Source organism: Oryctolagus cuniculus, chromosome 18 (assembly GCF_051225735.1).
Source record: "Oryctolagus cuniculus isolate XC-2025 breed Fujian yellow rabbit chromosome 18, ASM5122573v1, whole genome shotgun sequence".
Lineage (NCBI taxonomy): Eukaryota > Metazoa > Chordata > Mammalia > Lagomorpha > Leporidae > Oryctolagus > Oryctolagus cuniculus.
In genome coordinates, this window is record NC_142884.1 from 18,221,621 (window position 1) to 18,244,050 (window position 22,430).

General features: G+C 44.8%; 3 long non-coding RNA genes across 6 annotated transcripts; 1 reads left to right on the forward strand and 2 right to left on the reverse strand.

The window, feature by feature from the left end:
- Positions 1 to 6,259: 6,259 nt before the first annotated feature.
- LOC127491345 (uncharacterized) lies at positions 6,260 to 9,720 on the reverse strand. Of its 2 annotated transcripts, none has more exons than XR_016224778.1 (2): positions 9,289 to 9,547; positions 6,260 to 7,130 (listed from the first exon to the last, which is right to left on the reverse strand). It is a non-coding gene; the product is annotated as an uncharacterized LOC127491345 (long non-coding RNA). The 2 variants fall into 2 exon arrangements; XR_016224779.1 differs by lacking the exon at positions 9,289 to 9,547 and adding an exon at positions 9,580 to 9,720 and having other exon boundaries at positions 6,671 to 7,130.
- Positions 9,706 to 17,675, forward strand: LOC138846480 (uncharacterized). 2 transcript variants are annotated; one of them, XR_016224782.1, is made up of 4 exons: positions 9,706 to 9,842; positions 11,884 to 11,969; positions 13,124 to 13,212; positions 17,608 to 17,675. It is a non-coding gene; the product is annotated as an uncharacterized LOC138846480 (long non-coding RNA). The 2 variants fall into 2 exon arrangements; XR_016224781.1 differs by lacking the exon at positions 17,608 to 17,675 and adding an exon at positions 17,365 to 17,584.
- On the reverse strand, positions 12,423 to 21,892 carry LOC108176767 (uncharacterized). 2 transcript variants are annotated; one of them, XR_011384003.2, is made up of 2 exons: positions 21,782 to 21,889; positions 12,423 to 12,653 (listed from the first exon to the last, which is right to left on the reverse strand). It is a non-coding gene; the product is annotated as an uncharacterized LOC108176767 (long non-coding RNA). The 2 variants fall into 2 exon arrangements; XR_016224786.1 differs by lacking the exon at positions 12,423 to 12,653 and adding an exon at positions 15,090 to 15,263 and having other exon boundaries at positions 21,782 to 21,892.
- Positions 21,893 to 22,430: the final 538 nt, after the last annotated feature.

Genomic DNA, 22,430 nt, shown 5'->3' on the forward strand with positions numbered 1-22,430 from the left:
AGGGGTGGAGCTGGACTTGAACACACACATTCCAATATTAGATATGGGCATCCCAAGCAATGTCTTAACCTCTATGCTAAATGCTGGCCACCCCCTTCCTTGATTTTCAATTCATATGTTGCACATTTCATGGACTATATGTATCAATATATTTTTCCATATTTGCATTGAATTTTGTTAATATTCTGAAATTAGGTATTTCCCCCTTTTTAGCTTTATTTTGAAATACTTCAAATTTGCAGAAAAGTTGCAAGAATAGTACTGAGAATTCCCCTTTACTTGTTACTCAAATTCACCAAATGTTTATATTTTGCTACATTAACTTTATTCTCTCTATATATGTATATATTATTCCATATTCAGATATAGCTATTTATATATTTTGTTTTTGAACTATTTTATAAGAGGAAGGCAATGTCCCTTTACAGCTATTCTTCAGTGTGTAGCCTAATAATAATACATAAGCACAGTTACGTGATCACTTACAAAACCACATTTTAAGTGTTAAATCAGCATATTAAAATCTGCATATTTAATATTATTATAATTATATATTTGTATTTTGCTACTTGACCTAACAATGCTTTGAAGATTTTATTTATTTATTTATTTGACAGGTAGAGTTACAGACAGTGAGAGAGAGAGAGACAGGGAGAAAGGTCTTCCTTCTGTTGGTTCACTCTCCAAATGACCACAACAGCTGGGGCCGTGCCAATCCAAAGCCAGCAAGCAGGTGCTTCTTCCTGGTCTCCCACACAAGTACAGGGGCCCAAGCTCTACTGCTTTCCTAGACCACAGCAGAAAGCTGGGTTGGAAGAGGAGCAGCCGGGACTAGAACTGGCACCCATATGGGTTGCCGGCGCCCACCGCAGGCGGAGGATTAACCTAGTGCGCCACAGCGCCTGTCCCTAACAATGCCTTTTATATAACATTTTCCCTGAACCACATTCAAATCCAGACTCACATACTGGATCTTGTCTGTCTCTTGAGACTACTTGAGGTTTCTTTTCAATGAAATTGGCATTTTGAAGAGAATAGGCATTTATTTTCTAGAATGTCCTCAATGTGTTTGTTTCCTCATGACTAGATTCAGATTACGCATCTTTGGAAGTAAAGTACTTAAGCAATGATGTGTCTTTTTTTTTTTTTTTTTTTTTTTTTTTTTTTTTTTTTTTTTTACAGGCAGAGTGGACAGTGAGAGAGAGAGACAGAGAGAAAGGTCTTCCTTTTGCCGTTGGGTCACCCTCCAATGGCCGCCGCGGCCGGCGCACCACGCTGATCCGAAGCCAGGAGCCAGGTGCTTCTCCTGGTCTCCCATGGGGTGCAGGGCCCAAGCACTTGGACCATCCTCCACTGCACTCCCGGGCCATAGCAGAGAGCTGGCCTGGAAGAGGGGCAACCAGGACAGAATCCAGCATCCTGACCAGGACTAGAACCTGGTGTGCCGGCGCTGCTAGGTGGAGGATTAGACTATTGAGCCACGGCGCCGGCCATGATGAGTCTTTCTCAGTATGTTATTTATGCAGCAAACCAATGTTCATTTGCCCCATTATTGGTGACGTTATTGTTGATTCTTGGTTAACACGGTATTTTACAGGTTTAATAATACGTGTTTAATTTTTAAATAGTGAGAAGATTCTCATAGACTCTATTAAGAGTCTATATAATATTTTATTCTTTTATTACTTTTTCTACTTTTGACATTCATTGATGATACCTTTCTGAATCAATTATTACTTGGTATCTACAAAATAGTGACTTTTCTAATTTTTCTTCTTTTAAAATTTAAGGAACTTTTCTGTCCATTTATTTATTTAGTCAGTAATTAAGTATGGATATATGGATTATTTTATTAAATGGCTATCCAATACAGTTATTTTATACTCAAATTATCCCAAATTTGGCTCATGGAAGTTCCTTCTAGCTATCATCTCTTTTTAAAATAGTTTCATAAATTTTTAGTATTTCCATAGTTTTCAGAACAAAAAGATGGTACAGATTTTTCTTTAATTTATTCCCTGGCCTTGGAAATCAGCCATTTATCTTTTAGTTCTTTTTAATGGGATATTCTGTAGCCAAGACTTGAGAATACAATGTTTCTAACAAATGATGTTGAGAAAGTCTCCAGTTATGCTCCACATACAATCAGTAGACCTTTATAATCATATGTGAACTTTTGTAAAGAATGACAAGGATCGGGGCCAGCCATGTGGCGCAGTGGGTTAACGCCCTGGCCTGAAGCGCCGGCATCCCATATGGGCGCTGGTTCAAGACCCAGCTGTTCCACTTCCTGTCCAGCTCTGCTATGGCCTGGGAAAGCAGTAGAAGATGGTCCAAGTGCTTGGGCCCCTGCACCCACGTGGGAGACCCAGAAGAAGCTCCTGGCTCCTGGCTTCGGATTGGCACAGCTCCAGCTGTTGCGACCATGTGGAGAGTGAACCATCGGATGGAAGACCTCTCTCTCTGTCTCTCCCCTCTCTTTCAAGTAAATAAATAAATCTTTAAAAATAAATAAATAAATAAATCTGTGCAAAAATATAAATGAACATTGTATAAAATATTTACCATGAATTGTCACCAGGGGCGATAACATATATAGGGGTAAAATATATGATAATAACAGCACAAGGTCAGAAGAGGGTAAATGAAATTAAGCATTTTTAAGTACCTGGACTTGTTCAGGAAATGGTTAAAATGTAAGATAGATTTTAAAGATATATATTATAATCTCTATGGTAGCCACTAAAAAGATGTATAACCATAAAAACAACAATAGGATAAGGCTGAAATCAATTCCATATAGAGTGATAGAAAACAAATAGCAGTATGGCAGACTTAAACTATCAGCCTTTGCTACATAGGAAATGACTCCAAAACGTAGTGGCTTAAAGCATGTATTACACCAACATTCTTGGACAGCTGGGCAGTTCTGTCTCTGATCTCAGGTGACTCACTCAAGAAATAGCATGTAACTGGCGGTTTCAGGGGTGGTCTGGAATAAACGTGCTCACAGATCTCATGGTAGGCAGGCTGGCTACCAAAATATATCTTGGTTCTTTATCAATGCCCCATTCTGGCATGACAGAGCAGGCTTGTTCTCACCAATTTCATTCACACTGATTACAAAATAAGGGGGAAGGCCAAATTCCAGTATCTTATTAATTTTTCAAGTCACTGCTGTGTCACATTTGCTGATTTTCTAATGGCAAGGTAAGTAGTATGGCCAAGTCCAGATTCAAGAGACAGAGAAATAAGTGCTGCTTCTTGCTGGAGAACCAGCAAAGTCACGCAGAGAAGTATATGTAGAAAAGGCAAAAATTATTGTGGCAATTTTTTTTTGACAGTTAGACAGTGAGAGAGAGAGAGAGAGAGAGAAAGGTCTTCCTTCCATTGGTTCACCCCCCAAATGGCCACTACGGCCAGCGCACTGCGCCGATCCGAAGCCAGAAGCCAGGTGCTTCCTCCCGGTCTCCCATGCAGGTGCAGGGCCCAAGACCTGGGCCATCCTCCACTACATTCCCGGGCCACAGCAGAGAGCTGGACTGGAAGAGGGGCAACCAGGACAGAATCCGGCGCCCCAACCAGGACTAGAACCCGGGGTGCCGACACCGCAGGCAGAGGATTAGCCAAGTGAGCCGCAATGCTGGCCGGCAATTTTTACAAACATTAAACTACACCAACTATATGTGCAGGTATCTTAAGTATGAATGTCTAAAGACTTGAAGTAAAATATGAATACTGTCAAACCAGATTTTAGGGGGTAAAATCCAAGAGAGGAACCTTAAAAAGACAGAGAAGGATTAAAAATAGGATAGGAGAAAAAACATGCAAATACTAACTCTAAAAATGCTAGGATACCTACTTTGGTAACTGATAAAGTAGACTTCGAGGAACTAGTCATTAGGATAAATAGGGACATGACAATAAAATATAAATCCAACATGGAAATTTAACAATCCTAATGTATACTCATTTAATAACATAATTTTATAATACATAAAGCAAAGACTAACAAAATTAAAAAGGACAAATAGACAAACCCACTATAATAGATAAGTGATTTTAAGATGACTCACATGAACTCACAGTTGTATGTAAGCATACGAAATTACCTAATATGTGAAAGACATAATAGCCTCTTTGACAGACTATATATTCTTCTCAAATGAACACAGACTGTTGATTACCAAATTGAGCCTATGTTTGATAATAGAACAAATGCCAACAGGATTGAAATAATATACCTGGCCATTGTGGGCATTTGGTGAGTAACCAGCAAATGGGAGAGTTTGTTCTCTCTCACAAACAAATTAAGATTTTATTTATTTGAAAGGCAGAGTGATGGGGAGTTGGAGGAGCTATCTTCCATCTGCGGTTCACTCCCCAAATGGCTGCAACCTTCAGAGCTGGGCCAGCCTGAAGCCAACAGCCAGAAATTCCATCCAGGTCTCCCACATGAGTGTGGCAGGGGCCTGAGTATTCATGCCATCTTCCCCTGCCTTCCCAGCAGTGTGAGCAGGGAGCTGGATCGAAAGCAGAGCATCTGGGACTTGAACTGGCGCTCTGACAGGGGATGCTGGTGTCACAAGCAGCAGCTTAACCCACTGCACCTCAGCACCAGCCCCATTCTCAAGTAAATTAAAAAAAAGGGAATTCAGAACTGGAGAAAATATTCATAAAGCAAATATTATAAAATATTGAGGAACTCTTACACCTCAACAATAAAAGAACTGAATTAAAAATGGGTAAAATAGGCCGGCGCCGCGGCTCACTGGGCTAATCCTCCGCCTAGCGGCGCCGGCACACCGGGTTCTAGTCCCGGTCGGGGCGCCGGATTCTGTCCCGGTTGCCCCTCTTCCAGGCCAGCTCTCTGCTGTGGCCCGGGAGTGCAGTGGAGGACGGCCCAGGTGCTTGGGCCCTGCACCCCATGGGAGACCAGGAAAAAGCACCTGGCTCCTGGCTCCCGCCATTGGATCAGCGCGGTGCGCCGGCCGCGGTGGCCATTGGAGGGTGAACCAACGGCAAAGGAAGACCTTTCTCTCTGTCTCTCTCTCTCACTGTCCACTCTGCCTGTCAAAAAAAAATAAATAAATAAATAAAAAAATGGGTAAAATACTCAGAAATTACTTCAAGATATGTCTATTAAACATATAAAATGTGTAATGAAATTGGTCATTAGGGAAATTTGGATCAAAGCCACAACAGAATTTTACCCTTACTAGATTGGCTAGAATAAAAAACAACAAATATAGTTGAAGATATGAAAAAAACTGGAACCCTCACACATTGCTGGTGGCTTGTAAAATGATACAGCCACAGTAGAAACGTTTAGCAGTCTTCCAAAAGTTAAGCTGACTCAGCAATTCTAGTTATAGGTATATACTCAAGAAAATTGAAACCGTCTTCACAAGTTTTTATAATGCTCTTAGCAGTATTGCTCATAACAGCCAAAAAGTGGAAAGAGCTCAAGTCTCCATCAACTTCAAGTGTGGTATATTCATACAATAGAATAGTATTAAAGAACAGAATAGTATTAAGTAACAAAAAGGAATGAAGAATTGGTTCATGCTACAGCATGGATAAATCTTGAAAATATGTTCCATGAATCCAAAAGCTGTACTTTCAAAATTTATATTTACTGGGGCTGGCGCTGTGGTGTAGCGGGTAAAGCCGCCACCTGCAGTGCCGGCATCCCATATGGGTACCGGTTCGAGTCCCAGCTGCTTCACTTCCAATCCAGCTCTCTGCTATGGCCTGGGAAAGCAGTAGAAGATGGCCCAAGTCCTTGGGCCCCTGCACCCATGTGGGAGACCCAGAGGAAGCTCCTGGCTCCTGGCTTTGGATCAGTGCAGCTCCGGCCGTTGCGGCCAAATAGGGAGTGGAAGACCTCTCTCTCTCTCTGTCTCTCTGCCTCTGCTTCTCTCTCTGTGTAACTCTTTCAAATAAATAAATAAATCTTTAAAAAATTATATTTATTAAATAAAAGTTTAAAAAAAAGAAAATATGTTTGGTGAAAAAAGCCAATCACAACTCCCCCATCAATGTTGTATGGATCCATCCATATGAAATAACCAAATAACCAAAACTGTCAGTTCTATGGAAATAGATGAGTAGATGGCTTAGGCTTGGGAATATGGAACACGAGCTGAGAAGGACTGCTGATGGATATGGGGTTTCTTACCTACATGATGAATATGTTTTACAATTGGATTGTGGGAATGGGTCCCTGACTATGAATATTCTAAAAAACAGTGAATACTTTCAATGAAAAAAAATTTATGATATTTTAATTATATCTCAAACTTGAAAAAAAATATAAATTCTTGCCACTAAAATTTATAAAACATTAATTAGAGAAACTAATAAAGACTCAAAGAAATGGAGAGATACATCATGCTTGTGAATTGGAAGACTTGGTATTTAAGAGGTTGAATCACCCATATATTTGTAGAGTCAAGAAAATACAGGTGAATTCTTCCAATTTTCCTTGAACAAATCAGCCAGTTTGGGTCTTGAAATACAGTGGAAATGCACAGGACTAAGAACAGCCAAAATAATATTGATAAAGAATAAAGTTTAAAATTTACATCATGATATTTCAATACTCATTCTAAAGATAAATTTGTATTGGTACAGGATTAGATAGCTACAACAATAAGACAGTAGACTATTGAGATAGTAACCACAGAGAGAAGGGCACTTGATTTATTTCAGAGATCTCACTGCAATTCAGGAAACAGTGCTAGAGCAATTACTATCGGAAAAAATGTATCTTCACCCCTACCTAAAATAAACAAAGCATTAATTTGAGATAGTTTACAGTCCTAAATAAGAAAGTTTAAAATAGTGCTTCTAGAAGAACAACAGCGTATCTTCACGTTTTAGTCCATTTTGTGCTGTTACAGAATACCCCTGACGTGTCATTTATTAAGATCAGAAATTTATTTCCTCACAGTTCTGGAGGCTGGGAGCCCAAGATCAAGACCCTTCTACCCAGTGTCCGGCGAGGGTCTTGCTGCATCCTCACGGTGGAGAAGGCGGGGTCAGGTGGGGACAAATATTGCTTCACGCGGCAGAGGAGCACGAGAGGGGACAAACTCACTCTTCCAAGGCTCCACCTCTACTGACGGCTGCCGGAAGATTAAATTCCCATTAAATTTTGGGAACAAAAACACTCAAACCATAGAACTTTATGCCCCTTTGATAGGCAAAGTTTTTTTTTTTTTTTTTTTTTTGACAGGCAGAGTGGACTGTGAGAGAGAGAGACAGAGAGAAAGGTCTTCCTTTGCCGTTGGTTCACCCTCCAATGGCCGCCGCGGCCTGCACGCTGTGGCCGGTGCACCGCGCTGATCCGAAGCCAGGAGCCAGGTGCTTCTCCTGGTCTCCCACGCGGGTGCTGAGCCCAAGGACTTGGGTCATCCTCCACTGCCCTCCCAGGCCACAGCAGAGAGCTGGCCTGGAAGAGGGGCAACCGGGACAGAATCCGGCGCCCCGACCGGGACTAGAACCCGGTGTGCCGGCGCCGCTAGGCGGAGGATTAGCCCAGTGAGCCGCGGCGCCAGCCGCAGGCAAAGGTTTTAAAAACAGAATGAGGCCGGCACGCCGGCCGCGGTGGCCATTGGAAGGTGAACCAACGGCAAAGGAAGACCTTTCTCTCTGTCTCTCTCTCTCACTGTCCACTCTGCCTGTCAAAAAAAAAAAAAAAAAAAAAAAAACAAAACAAAACAAAAAAACAAAAACACCAGAATGAGCCCTCAACCATAAATAAAAGATTAATAAACTGGGTTCATTCAAATTAAGACCATCTGTTCTTCAAAATGACTTCATTAACACAGTTAAAAGGCAAGCAATAAGCTGGGTCAAGAAATCAGCAACATATATCCTACAGTGGCCCTCCCAGTATATACAAATACAGGTAAATAAACAGAAAAAGACACAAACTGTTTTTTGTTGAACAGGCAATTCAACACAGAGGATATCCAGGGGCGGTGCTGTGGCATAGTGGGTAAAGCCACCACCTGCAGGGCCAACATCCCATATGGACACCAGTTCAAGTCCCAGCTGCTCCACTTCCTATCCAGCTCTCTGCTGTGGCCTGGGAAAGCAGTACAAGATGGGACTTCCCCCTGTGCAGGATCTTGCAGGAGGCGCCTGGCTCCTGGCTTTGGACTGGCGCAGCTCCAGCCATTGCAGCCTTTTGGGGAGTGAACCAGTGGCTGGAGGATCTCTCTCTGCCTCTCTCTCTGTGTAACTCTTTCAAATAAATAAATAAATCTTGCAGGTGCCGCGGCTCACTAGGCTAATCCTCCGCCTGCGGCGCCGGCACACCAGGTTCTAGTCCCGGTCGGGGCGCCGGATTCTGTCCCGGTTGCTCCTCTTCCAGGCCAGTTCTCTGCTGTGGCCTGGGAGGGCAGTGCAGGATGGCCCAAGTCCTTGGGCCCTGCACCCCATGGGAGACCAGGAGAAGTACCTGGCTCCTGGCTTTGGATCAGCGTGGTGCGCTGGCCGTAGCGGCCATTAGGGGGTGAACCAATGGAAAAGGAAGACCTTTCTCTCTGTCTCTCTCACTGTCCACTCTGCCTGTCAAAAATAAATAAATAAATCTTTTAAAAACAAAACCAGAGGATATCCAAATGAGCAACATTTGTGTTGAGTTTTCCCTAGGGAACTGCAAACTAAAATCATATTGAGTTAACACATCACCTATTAAAATCACAAAACTTAAAAAGAAAATTGTAAGTGTTTAAAAAGATGAATTACTTAGAGTTTTACCCCATTCAGATCTTGAAGGCAAACTCTTGTTCCAGGCTGGGCTGTCCAACCGGAAGACTGCTAGCCTTGTGTAGCTGTTTAGATTTCTTACAGTGAAGACAAATTCTAGATTAAAAATCCAGCTCCTCGAACTAGCTACAATTTAGGTCCTCCAATAGCAGGTATAGCTAGTGGCGACAGTACTGGACAGTGCAGATATTAAAAAAAAATTATATCCCAAATGAAAATTGGTAGAAAGTTACCGTTCAACAGCACTACTCCAAAGCGTCACACAAACGTCACCTCCATTTTACAGCTGAGGAAACAGCAACTGGGAGATCATCACGGCACAGAGCCGCATAAAATCCCGCTCATCCTCACATACGAGGCGCACACACTTCCTATCCCGCATTCACTGCCACAAGCAAACCCTCCACGTATCAGTCACTGGATTTATAGAATTCCATAACAATCCATTCTGAATCCATACACACAAACATCATTATCTTACAAGTTAGAAGATAATTCATCGCAGACCTAAGTCTGATTAATCGCAAGACGTAATCCTCGAAACTCTACTCATAACTGGCTTCAAAATCTGACAATCCCAAATAGGTCATCAATGAACTTTCCCTCTACAGTCTCACGGGCACGGTGCTAGTCCCTTCCGCCTCCGCAGCAGAGGACAGTCGGACGCACACCCAAGCCCCCTAGGGCAACAAGCTGGTTACCGCGGCCGCAGCTTCCGGGCCAGAGCTCGGGCTCAGCTCCAGGCCCCGCCGCACAGCCCCGGACTACATTTCCCAGAAGGCATCACAGCGGACGTACCCTCCGCGCGGGATTTTCCGGAATGCCACTTGTGTAAAATGAAATAGGTCGGCTCAGAGCAGGACAGTGTGAGAGCCACACGTGGAGCAAGGGACTCTCTAGGCTCACCATTTTCTGGACGGCATTGCTTCCGAGCTTACGTTCGTCCGGACCGGACGCTTTTCCTACTTTAGACTACGTTTCCCGAAGGCCACCGCGCGGCTACGCCGTTTCGTATGCTTGTGCTGTTACGTCTTGGCGCAAGGATCCAGTGTGCGGGCTCGGTGAGTGTGGGTCGGCGCACCGAGAAGGATGCCGGGAGTATCAGTGGGCCGGCGGGAGCTCGGGGTTGGCCCTGGCTACATCTCCTAACGCTCAGCGCCCCGGGCCATTTACTTACGGACGTGGTCTCACCCCGCTGTGGCGCGTGGTTGCCCGTCTCCGCCGGCAAAATCAGCCCTGTCACTTTGGTTCCGGGAGCGCGGTGCTGTCAGCTGTGTTCCTCCGCGCCGCATTTAGCAGTGCGCGCGCTGGAGCCCCTCGGCGAGCGTCGTCACTGTGGCTAACAGGAGCCGGGAGGAGGAGGAGGAGGGTGCCACTAGTAGTGTGCGTCCTCCCTGAACCTGTGCGCTCGTGTGGCCTCCGTACTCCCCACCAAGTGACTTCTGCAGCCGAGCACCGCGCCGTTACCCGCAGTGCGGCTCCTCGCCTTTATGCTAGGGAGAGCGAGGCTCCTTGGAAGATCAGGAGTTTCTGATATGTTACGGGAAGGAAAACACCTTAATAGATGCCCTGTTCTGCCTTGAAAGACCTGTAGGGAAACCTGATCGCGCCCTGGCCTGAGGGTTGTGAGGGAGGAGGTCCTAAGTTGTCCTGGGATTCTGTCCTGCGTACTGCACATGCGGTGAACATGCACATCCAAAGAAACCTTGCTTATATGAAATGTATTCCTTCAAATTTCTACCCTTTTCAAGATGGTTTTCTACCTCCTCCGAAGTCTTCCTAAAGGAGACCAGCCATTGTGTGCTGTAAATGTTTTAGCTCCACTCCCAAACCACCCTACACCTCTCCTTTCCACCCGGTGATATGTCGCTCCTTTCTGGTCTAAGGGTTTGGTGAAAAATAACTATACCTTCTGGAGCAAAATTTGAAGAACTTTAAGAACTTTAACCTTATTGTGGATATTTTCAATCAGAATACAGAATAATAGGAAACCCAAGTGTCCAAAACCTCACCATAATTAAAATCATTTGCAAACACCCTTCTGTACTCCCCCCTTTCCCCCTTTAGTACTGTGAAAGGACACGAAGGGGTCTGTTCCCTCTGAGTGTCACCAGATAACCTGCCAGCATCGCAGGCGGTGGCTTTACCTGCTACGCCACAACACCATCCCCTGCACCATTTCAAAGTTCTATTATTTTGTCTTTCTATAGGCATCTGTAACCAAGAAGGAGATGTTTTCAAAAAACCCCTTTTGGCTAATAGCTTTCTTCCTGTGCCATTCACCTGCTCCCTTATACTTCTCTAAATGGGTAATTAGAGCTAGAGGGTTGATTTGATTCAGGTCAGATAAACACATTTAAAAAAATTTTTTTTAGTTTAAGATATACAAACCTCATGCATTTCATAAATACACACTTAGGAACATAGTGATTTTTCCAACCCTACCCTCCCTCCCACCCACACTCCCACCCTTCTTCCTCCTTCTGCTGCTGTTCCCATTCTTATTTTTTACGAAGATCTATTTTCAATTAAGTAAGGAGTTCAACATGTAGTGTGAAAATAAAACTATTCATCAACAGTCAAGACAAGGGCTGTTCAAAGTCATTGCATCTCAAAGTATCAATTTCACTAATACAGATTTTTTTTAGGTACTCTGTTAGTTACCACAGATCAGGGAGAACATGTAGTATTCATCCCTAAGTCACATTTTTAGGCAAAAATAATGCAGGTTGGTGCTATGTGAATCCTATTACATCACCTTATGTGGCTCTTAAAATCTGGTATCCCACTTCTGGTGGTCAGTGTTTAAGTGGTGTCCACTTAATTTTTCCTTTATAAAGTTCTCCCATTCTTTTTCACCTAAAGCCTGGGCTTCCAATGGAGGCAGGAGGAGTATTGCTCCTGTGCCCTGGGAAAGTAGTTGCTACTTGGGGATGAAGGAAAGGTGTGGCCTGAATCCTTTCTGTTGTGACTGGCTTCCACTGGATTTGTGGCAAGGCTGAGATTTTTCTAAATTCCCTCAAAAAGGGGAAATAAAGTTCCGAGTTGTTTATTTTATGGGCTCTGAGGCAAGTATGATCTCAGCACTTTTTCATTCTCTAGTGCTGTCTCCTCCAAATTCTGCACGTCCCCAGGAGAGGAGTCCAGGAAACTGGGCAGTTCCAACAGCTCCAAAAACCAGGTCCCGCGTGAGTTGCTTTCCTTCCTTCTTGGGTTCCCCATGTAATCAGGGACCATGCGCAGGGAGCAAAAGTACAAGAGTCCTGAGAAAGACCTAGCTTCACTTATTTAAGGATCAGCAAAACAGCCATTGTGGCTAGAGCAAATTTAGTGCAAGTATAAATTAGAGGTGAGGACAGAGAAATGGGCAGAGATCAGATCACACAAGACCTTGTTGTTCTTGCAAGGATTAAGATTTTATTGTAAGTGTATGGAATTGTAAGAATGTATTTTATTGTAAGAATATTGGTGAACCTAACAAAGTAGGTTTAAAAAAAGAGAGAAACAGACACCTGATTGGAGGATTAAAAGGAGAAGGAAGACAAAATAAACCAATAGTAAAAACTCAAATGAGATAGTGAATAAACTCAACAGGAAGTGCTAAAGGCACTTCTCAAAGGTATAAACAGAGTTTTAAAGTATTGTTTTTTAAAGATTTATTTTATTTATTTGAAAGTCAGAGTTACACAGAGAGAGGAGAGGCAGAGAGAGAGGTCTTCCATCCACTGGTTCACTCCCCAGTTGGCCGAAATGGCAGGAGCTGTGCTGATCTGCAGCCAGGGGCCAGGAGCTTCCTCCAGGTCTCCCACATAGGTGCAGGGGCCCAGGCACTTGGGCCATCTTCTACTGCTTTCCCAGGTCATAGCAGAGAGCTGGATTGGAAGAGGAGCAGCCAGGACTTGAATCGGTGCCCATATGGGATGCCGGCACTTCAGGCCAGGGCGTTAACCCACTGTGTCACAGCGCTGGCCCCAGAGTTTAAAGTATTTTGAAAGCTTTTAGTAACAGTACTATAGTAATCAGGGGGAAGAACTGTGATTAAACTTTATATGTGCAATATTATTTCAACTTTGTAAAAAATGTATGGAGAAAAGTAAGGTAGGAAATAATGGTGACATTAATTATAGTTATGAGAAAGGGAAAAATGTTGGTGTGTCCAATTTTATTTCAGTGTGGAGAAATTAATATAATCATTGTTTAACTTAAAAGATTAAAGACATTTAGCTTCATGATGACATAACGTAGATAGTGATCAATTTCAAAGTGTTTTTGTGGAATTCAAGTACAGTAGATACAAACTGTGATTTAACGTACAAATCTCTGAGCGTTGTTTGTATTACAGGCCTAGTTGTGTGGATGTTAGAGTTGCTTGATTTGACTATCCTGGAATTGTGTCTGTGTGTAGGCCTCGTGTTGGAACAGCGTATGAAGGTAATACATCATTGGATGATATTAGCATATGAATCGATATTTCTATAGGTATACTACTGGGTTCTCAGCTTTGAGTAGTAGTAGTTCTCCTGATTTAAGAACTACTGTGGAAACTATGTAGGAGGGGCCTGTGTTGTAGCACAGCAGATTAGACCTCCTCCGGCCACATCAGTATCCCATATGAGTGCCCATGACCCTGGCAGTTACAGCCATTTGGGGAGTGAACTAGTGGATGAAAGATCTCTCTCTCTCTCTCTCTCTGTAATTCTGCCTTTAAAATAAGTAAATAAATATATCTCTCTGTACTCTGCCTTTAAAATCAGTAAATAAATATTTGCCAAGAAAAAAAAAAAGAAACTACGTAGGAGCCAAAATTTGTGTCTTTATAATTTCTATATTCATAACTTCAGTATTGTTGATGGCTTACAGTTTTTCCAATTAGGAAATGGTAATTAATTTCATCTTTTTTTTTTTTTTTTTTTTTTTTTTTTTGACAGGCAGAGTGGACAGTGAGAGAGAGAGACAGAGAGAGAAAGGTCTTCCTTTGCCGTTGGTTCACCCTCCAATGGCCGCCGCTGCAGCCGGCGCACCGCGCTGATCCTGGCAGGAGCCAGGAGCCAGGTGCTTTTCCTGGTCTCCCATGGGGTGCAGGGCCCAAGCACCTGGGCCATCCTCCACTGCACTCCCTGGCCATAGCAGAGAGCTGGCCTGGAAGAGGGGCAACCGGGACAGAATCCGGCGCCCCAGCCGGGACTAGAACCCGGTGTGCCGGCGCCGCAAGGTGGAGGATTAGCCTATTGAGCCACGGCGCCGGCTCATCTTTTTTTTTTTTTTTTTTGACAGGCAGAGTGGACAGTGAGAGAGAGAGACAGAGAGAAAGGTCTTCCTTTGCTGTTGGTTCACCCTCCAATGGCTGCCGCGGCCGGCACGCTGCAGCCGGTGCACCGAGCTGTTCCGAAGGCAGGAGCCAGGTGCTTCTCCTGGTCTCCCATGGGGTGCAGGGCCCAAGCACTTGGGCCATCCTCCACTGCACTCCCTGGCCACAGCAGAGAGCTGGCCTGGAAGAGGGGCAACCAGGACAGAATCCGGTGCCCCGACCAGGACTAGAACCCGGTATGCCGGCGCCACAGGCGGAGGATTAGCCTACTGAGCCATGGCGCCGGCCAATTAATTTCATCTTATATATAGGATTTGTGAAGATGGTAAAGTAATTAGGATTACAATAGTAAAGTAAGTAAAATAGTTCACACTGTTTCTACCTCTTGCATATCTATAGTAATCATGTGGGTTAATTGTTAATGAAATAATAGAAGTGACTAAAAAGCTAATTAAAAATAAAATTATAAATATTGGGAGTGGGTCTTTAGCACAGCAATTAAAATTCCTGCATACTATGTCAGAATACCTGGGTTTCATTCACGGCTATAGCTCCTGACCCCAGCTTCCTGCCAGTGCAGACCCCCAAAGCCAGAAGTGATGGCTCAAGTAGTTGTGTTCCTACCACTCACAGTAACCCAGCCTAACCCCAGATACGCAGGGATTTGAAGCAAACCCGTGGATGGAGTTCTCTTTTTGTAGCTCTGCTTCTCCATTTTTTAAGAACTACCGCATGCATTAAAAATACTATTATTAAAATATGATCATTAAAATGTGTATATTCCTGTGGAACAGTGGTCTTTCTACTTTTTATTGTTGAACATTATGGTTAGTGGTGCATTAAGTCTGTGATTATAAAATAAACTAAAAGTATGTTATTGAAAGGAAGGAGGGGGACTTGAGGTGGGGAGGGAGGGAGGGAAATGTGGTTATCCTCTTAGAATTGAATTATGAAATCCATTCTCTTTATATTAATAATAAAAAAGAAGTAAAAGCTTGAATTTATTTATATGTATTTATTTTATTCTCATTACTCTCCTCTATTACATTCTACAGCCTATACACAGTATCAGAGTCTGTGCCTGGTGATCTGGTCATATTAGAGAGAGTCTCAGGGGCCTTGTTAGCACAGTAGGTAGCATATCAGGTCTCATCATCTGAAGATAAGCCTCTCCCTGGAATGGAAATTATACATGTTTCGTAACTTCTTTGTTCAGAATAATGCAAAATTTTCTTTGTTGTGTAAACTTGTTGGTACTTCTAGAACTTTATGTGGGTACATTTCTGTGAAATATAAGAATATTTGGCCTTGGGGCCAGCATTGTGGTATAGCAGGTAATGCCACTGTCTGCCACGCTGGCATCCCATATGGCACCAGTTCGTGTCCCACCTGCTACCCTTCTGATCCAGCTCCCTGCTAATGGCCTGGCAAAAACTGCAAAAGGTAACTCAAGTGTTTGGGCCCCTACCACCCTTGGGGAGACCCAGAACTCCTAGCTTTGGCTTGGCCAAATCATAATGTGGAAAAATGCTCTGAAATTAAGAGACATAGGAAATCCTTAAGCAAAAAGCCATACTGCAACATCAGAGGGTTCAGACTGGTGAGAAACCTTATGGGTGTACGGAATGTGCAGAGGTCTTTGGCCATAGTGCTGACCTGATTAAACATCAGACAACTCATGCTGATGAAAAACCTTACCAGTGGAAAATATGTGGGAAAGCCTTTATTCGTGGCTCACAACTCACTGAACATCAGAGCTCATAGAGGAGAGAAACCATATGAATGTAAGAACTGTGGAAAAGCCTTTAGTTACCGTTTACAAGTACTCTCCACCAGAGAATTCATAGTGGTGATAACCCCTATGAGAGTAGGGAGTGTGGGAAGAAGATCTTTATTCTAGACCGTCAGCTTACCATAGAATTCATAGTGGTGAGAAACTCTATGAGTCTAAGAATGTGGGGAGGGCCTTCATTCTTGGTTCACACCTTACTTATCATCAGAGAGTTCATACTGGTGAAAACAACCACTACAGATGTAAAGAATGTGGGAAGATCTTTTTATGTGCATCCCAACTTAATGAACATTAGAGAGTGAGAAACCCTACGAATATAAAGCATGTGGAGGACCAGCTGGAGTTGGGCCGATCGGAAGCCAGGAGCCAAGAGCTTCTTCCAGGTCTCCCACGTGAGTGCAGGGCCCAAGCATTTGGGCCATTTTCTGCTTTCCCAGGCCATAGCAGAGAGCTGGGTTGGAACTAGAACAGCCACGTCTCGAACTGGTGCCCATATGGGATGCCAGCACTGCAGGTGGTGGCTACACCGCAGTGCTGCCCCCATACCCTGTGATCTGCTTAAGTCATGGAATGTTCTGTGGGAGCTCGTGTGGGACCCCTCTACCATCCTGAGGGGGTCTGGCTGCTTAGGGGAAGTTCCAGGGTCAGTGGACCCTGGAAGATGTAGCCCAGAGTCCTGACAACCTTTGACCGTTTGGCACCTGATGGCCTCAATTCACAGGCCCTGGCCTTGGGCCCCATCCATATCTTCAGCAGAGGCCGCCACTCAAAGCAGATGACTTCAGAGAATTCCAGACTGCTTTTAGGATGTTTCAACCAAGGCCTCCACGCTGCTCTTCTCTTGAAAAACGGTGGCAGCCCGGGGGACCACAACTGTAAGCCCAGCTCCTCTTCGTATTGGAAGTGGCCCTGGACATGACGGCTATGCATGTAGGGATGTGTAGTCCAGAGCCTAACCGACACGCCGCAGTAGGAGGGTGTGATTCCTTCTGGGGAAAGCTGTGTGGGCCTCTGGGAAACATGATGTGGTAAGGAGGTCTGGTAAAATCTTGCCATCTAGCCGGTGGGTCTGTCTCTGCCCCGGCCTTGGCCCGGCTGTGTGGACATCTCTTATTGCACAAGCCCTGGCTGGCCTAGGATGAAGGGAAAGAGGCTCTACAGCACAGAGCTCGGTGTGCGGCCACAGTAGGGTCCCCTGCGAGAAATCCCTGAGAACTCCTGGAACCTGGATGCAGTATCCTTCACATCCTCAGAGTTATTCTCGTCTCCAGCTACCCTTAAAGTGTTTGGTTTAATGCCCATGACATCAGCATTGTTCTATAAATATGCATGCCATTCTTTTATCTGAGGTAAACATTTGCTAATTTAAAAATGTCTTTCCTGGGGCTGATGCTCCGGCACAGCGGGTTAAAGCCCTGGCCTGAATCACCGGCATCCCATACGGGCGCCGGTTCTAGTCCTGGCTGCTCTTCTTCCAATCCAGCTCTCTGCTATGGCCTGGGAAAGCAGTAGAGGATGTCCTTGGACCCCTGCACCCACGTGGGAGACCCAGAGGAATCTCCTGACTCCTGGCTTCGGATCGGTGCAGCTCTGGCCATTGTGGCCATCTGGGGAGTGAACCAGTGGGTGGAAGACTTCTCTCTCTGTCATTATCTCTCTGTAACTCTATCTTTCAAATAAATAAAAAAAATTTTTTTAATTTCTTTCCTTTGTTTTTATCATTTAGGTTTATATCATTTAGATTCAGACTTTCTGACAGAGGAATAATTTTTTAAGTATTTCCAAGCTCATCAGGTAAGCTATATTTTTCTTAAAAATTGTTTATTTGTGAAATATCAACTACTTGAAGAAAATGTGCAAGTTCACCCAAGTGAATAAATAGTACATTGTATTAATAGCTTTACTTCTTAGTTCTAATCTGTTTTTGCAGTCAAGTAAAAATCTTTTGTCTTGATTAGTTGTCAAACTTCTGGCTGGATTAAGTCAAGACTCCATACTAAAGAAGGAAAGATATTAACATACTCAAGGTTAGGATTGTGGTCAGTGGGAGGCTGGGATTAGCCAGCTCCTGGCTTCAGCCTGGCCCAGTGCTGCCCATTGTGGTCAGTTTGGGAGTGAACCAGAAGATATTTCTCTCTCTCTATATATATATATATCTAAGCTCTCTCTCCCTGTCTCTCTAACTCTTTCAAATAAATAAATAAATCTTTTTAAAAAAATTTATTTGAAAGGTAGCGTTTACAGACAGAGAAAGAGAGAAAGGTCTTCCTTCCATCGGTTTGCTCTCGAAATGGCTGCAACAGCCAGAGCTACGCCAATCCGAAGCTGGGAGTTTCTTCCTGGTCTCCCATGTGGGTACAGGGGCCCAAGGACTCGGGCCATCCTCCACTGCCTTCCCAGGCCACAGCAGAGAGCTGGACTGGAAGAGGAGCAACTGGGACTAGAACCCGGCGCCCATATGAGCTGCCAGCGCCGCAGGTGGAGGATTAACCTAGTGCGCCATGGTGCCGGCCCCAGTTAATCAATCTTTAAATTAAAGAACAAATTTTTAAAAGAAACTGGTTTCTAAGAGATGATTAAGTCATGAGGGAAGAGCCCTCCTGGGTGGAATTAGAGCCTTTACAAAAGACCTTGGGAGGGTCAATGTACATCATTTGCACAGTGTGAGAATACAGTGTTGGATCCAGAAAGGCAGCATCTTGCAAGTGGAGAGCAGCCTCACTAGCTACTGGTCCTGCTTGAGCCTTTGTCTTAGACGTCCCTGCTTCCAGAGCACAGACAGGTGAATTGTTTATAAATTACCCAGTCTTAGGTATTTTGTATGGTAGGGGTAATGGGCTAAGACACCTTAGTACCTGAAACAGCCTGGAGTAATAAACATAAAGGATTTTGTTATTCCTGACAATCCCTTTTCAGTCACAACTGAGTTTATATTAATGAGGTGATTATAGGAAATACCCTGTATCACCAGGTGCTAGGGGCACCAAGTATAGTATTAGACCTTAGCCCCTGACCTGGTAGGGAAAAAGGACTAAAGGTTGAGCTAATCATCAGTGGCCAACAAGTTAATCAATGATGCTTATGTAATGAAGCCTCTATTAAAACCCAAAGAATGCATATCACAGTAAATGCATATGGAGAAGAGAAACAGTTAAAAGGTAACTTCTTTTACAGTATCTTATTTAAATTTTTTAAATCAATGTGATGCAGCTCTGGCCATTGCGGCCAACTGGGGAGTGAACCAGCAGATAGAAGATCTCTCTGTCTCTCTCTGCCTCTCCTTCTTCTCTCTGTGTAACTCTGCCTTTCAAATAAATATTTAAAAAAAAAAAAAAGAACAGGCAAATACGGTCCTCAAGGATCTGCTTGAATAAAAGGGAGTGCTGAAGTAGGAAGAATGATGACTAAAGATGTGCATTTCCTAAATCTTAGTCACAGAGGGGGCTATAAGGAATTCCTGAAAAGTGTTTTACTTGTCTCAACCTCTTCATTGAAATCTGGGCTCTACCTGCTCCTCACTCATTCACTTGGGCAGAATCTTCTTTACATTTCTTCTGCCATAACCCATTGCCTCTCCTCTTGTTTCTACTGGAAAATATCACCCATCTGGTGATGTCATAGCCTTTATATAGGCAAATGTCACAAGACTTAAATTTTAATTTAAGCACCACCTTAAAATGAGACAGAGAATGAGCCTTTAATGATGTTACCATATAAAGAACAAAGTAAATGGCCTTTCATATTGAATCATACAGGAAAGGGCTTGAGATCTAAGCCTGCATCTCAAAGCAGAATCCAGTATGCCATGTGAAGGCATGGGAGAGAGAGAGCACTTTACTTTCAAAATCTGGATTCTACAGAGAAACTCTGCATGCCTAATGTGGCTGTATTGCTGTAGTTCTGCAGCATCACATTCCTGTACAGCTTCCTCTGACCATCCTGTAATTGTGGCTGATACTCTGGGTTGAATTAAACAACCACATCTCTGAATATTTACACCACCAGTGTCTCCCAGTGAACAGAGAAAATGCCTGCAGAGAGGGTCCTGGACATAATCCCAAACAGGCACCCCATAACAAAATACACCTTGTTTAAAAAGTCATACTGCTTGCCGGCGCCGCGGCTCACTAGGCTAATCCTCCGCCTAGCGGCGCCGGCACACCGGGTTCTAGTCCCGGTCGGGGCGCCGGATTCTGTCCCGGTTGCCCCTCTTCCAGGCCAGCTCTCTGCTGTGGCCAGGGAGTGCAGTGGAGGATGGCCCAGGTGCTTGGGCCCTGCACCCCATGGGAGACCAGGAGAAGCACCTGGCTCCTGCCATCGGATCAGCGCGGTGCGCCGGCCGCAGCGCACTGGCCGCAGTGGCCATTGGAGGGTGAACCAACGGCAGAAGGAAGACCTTTCTCTCTGTCTCTCTCTCACTGTCCACTCTGCCTGTCAAAAAAAAAAAAAAAAAAGTCATACTGCTTTTGATTTTCAGTCTGGAACAAATGTCTGAATGTTAAATGTTTATATTAAAAATGCTATACAGTATTACTTTCAACAATGAAGCGTTTTCCTCAAAAATAGCCACCCATGCGGTGACCTTCAGTCAGGTGATCACCTGCATACCCACTATTCACAGAGCCATACACAATGTTTTACCCTCTGACACACACACACACACACACACACACACACTTGATCCTCCACTCTCTCTCTCTCTCTCTCTTTTTTTTTTTTTTTTTTTTTTTTTTTTTTTTTGACAGGCAGAGTGGACAGTGAGAGAGAGAGAGAGACAGAGAGGAAGGTCTTCCTTTGCTGTTGGTTCACCCTCCAATGGCTGCCGCGGCCAGTGCGCTGCGGCCGGCGCACCGCGCTGATCCGAAGGCAGGAGCCAGGTGCTTCTCCTGGTCTCCCATGGGGTGCAGGGCCCAAGCACCTGGGCCATCCTCCACTGCACTCCCTGGCCACAGCAGAGAGCTGGCCTGGAAGAGGGGCAAGCGGGACAGAATCCGGCGCCCCGACCAGGACTAGAACCCGGTGTGCTGGCGCCACAAGGCAGGGGATTAGCCTAGTGAGCCGCAGCACCCGGCCCCACTCTATCTCTTGACCGCACATCTCATACACAGCAGTTTCACTCAAGTACCCCTCAAATCCAGTCACATCCGCAGTCAGCACGGCCTCACACGCACTCAAGCCCACCTTTGCCCACTCTCACGTACAAGAGTGGGCTCAGCGACTCTTGGTTTGGCTCTGCCGCCTGGCCCATGCCTGCCTCAAGAGCTCCCGCGAAGTCCTAGTGCAGAAGGAATGCCAAGCGGCTTCTAGGCACAGTCCGGTCCCTGTGGCCAGCCAGGCCCATCCAGTGCATGGCGAGGTCAGGCACTGCATTTCCCAGAAGGCCATGCAGCCCAGCAAGCCGCAGGGTAAGTGGTGGAAGTCTGCGAGCCGCACTCTGAGGCTGGGTTGTGTCAGAAAACCACAGGACCAAGCAAGAAAGACAACAAAGACGTTGTCAAACATCATTGCAAAGGCCAGCTTCGAATACAGTAGTAGCTGGATATTCATAGCTAACTGGGCAGAGTGAGGGAGATAGTGCATAGTAAATTACCAGGGGGAATTTAAGCATCAAGGGGGTGGGAGGGTGTTGCTAAACCAGCTTGACAGGATTCTTGCTGAAGTAGGGTTCTGGGGCCAAGGAGGAGGCCTAACCCGGCTCCCTTCAAACTCCCCACCCCAAAAAAGAGATTCAGAGGAGCCTGATTTGTTGAAATGAATACACACACACACACACACACACACACACACACACATATATATGTAACTAGCGGATGCTGAATACCAATTGCTTCTGTACTGCGTGCTCAATGACTTAATGCGAGATGTCCCGCGTAAGAAAAGAAGGGGGGGATTAATTGTACCTCCATGACAGGCTTCACAAACTCCAGGAAGACAGGAAGGCCCAATTCTTAGAAAACGAAACTTAATAAATACTTCCTGAATTTAATGCTCTCCTACTTCCTTGTGTGACCTCTTCCTTCTGTGACGCATAGTCCCCGGACTGCTGAGATGCACCAATAAAATGCTCAAATTTAGGTAATTACCATATAGAGAATAAGGAACTAGCATACGTGTGTAATGACCAATGTACTTGTTTACTCAAGCGTATAAAAACGCGGAGGAGAGAGGCGGGGCTTCTCACTCCCGCGCTGCACTAGGTTGTATGTGGGAGCCCCCAGCTAGCTGGCAATAAAACAATAAATCCTCTTGCCCTTGCATCTGTGACTGTCCTTTGCGGGTTAATTGGGAAAGGTATCGGATCCCATAATTCAACAGATTGAAGTTTGGTCGAGGGCGTCCTGGTCAGCTGAGAACCCCAGAAAACCCCAATAACAGCTCCCCCGGTTTGGGCCGGATTCAGGGTTCCCGCCACGGGAAAAAGCCACCTGTCGCTTTCTGGACTACAACTCCCAGAGGCCCCCGGGCCCCGCGCTCCTCCCGCGAGAAGAGAGGGCGGGCTCTTCAGGCGACTCAAGGCTTTGTAAAGGCTGGGTTCGGTTTGTGCCGGCT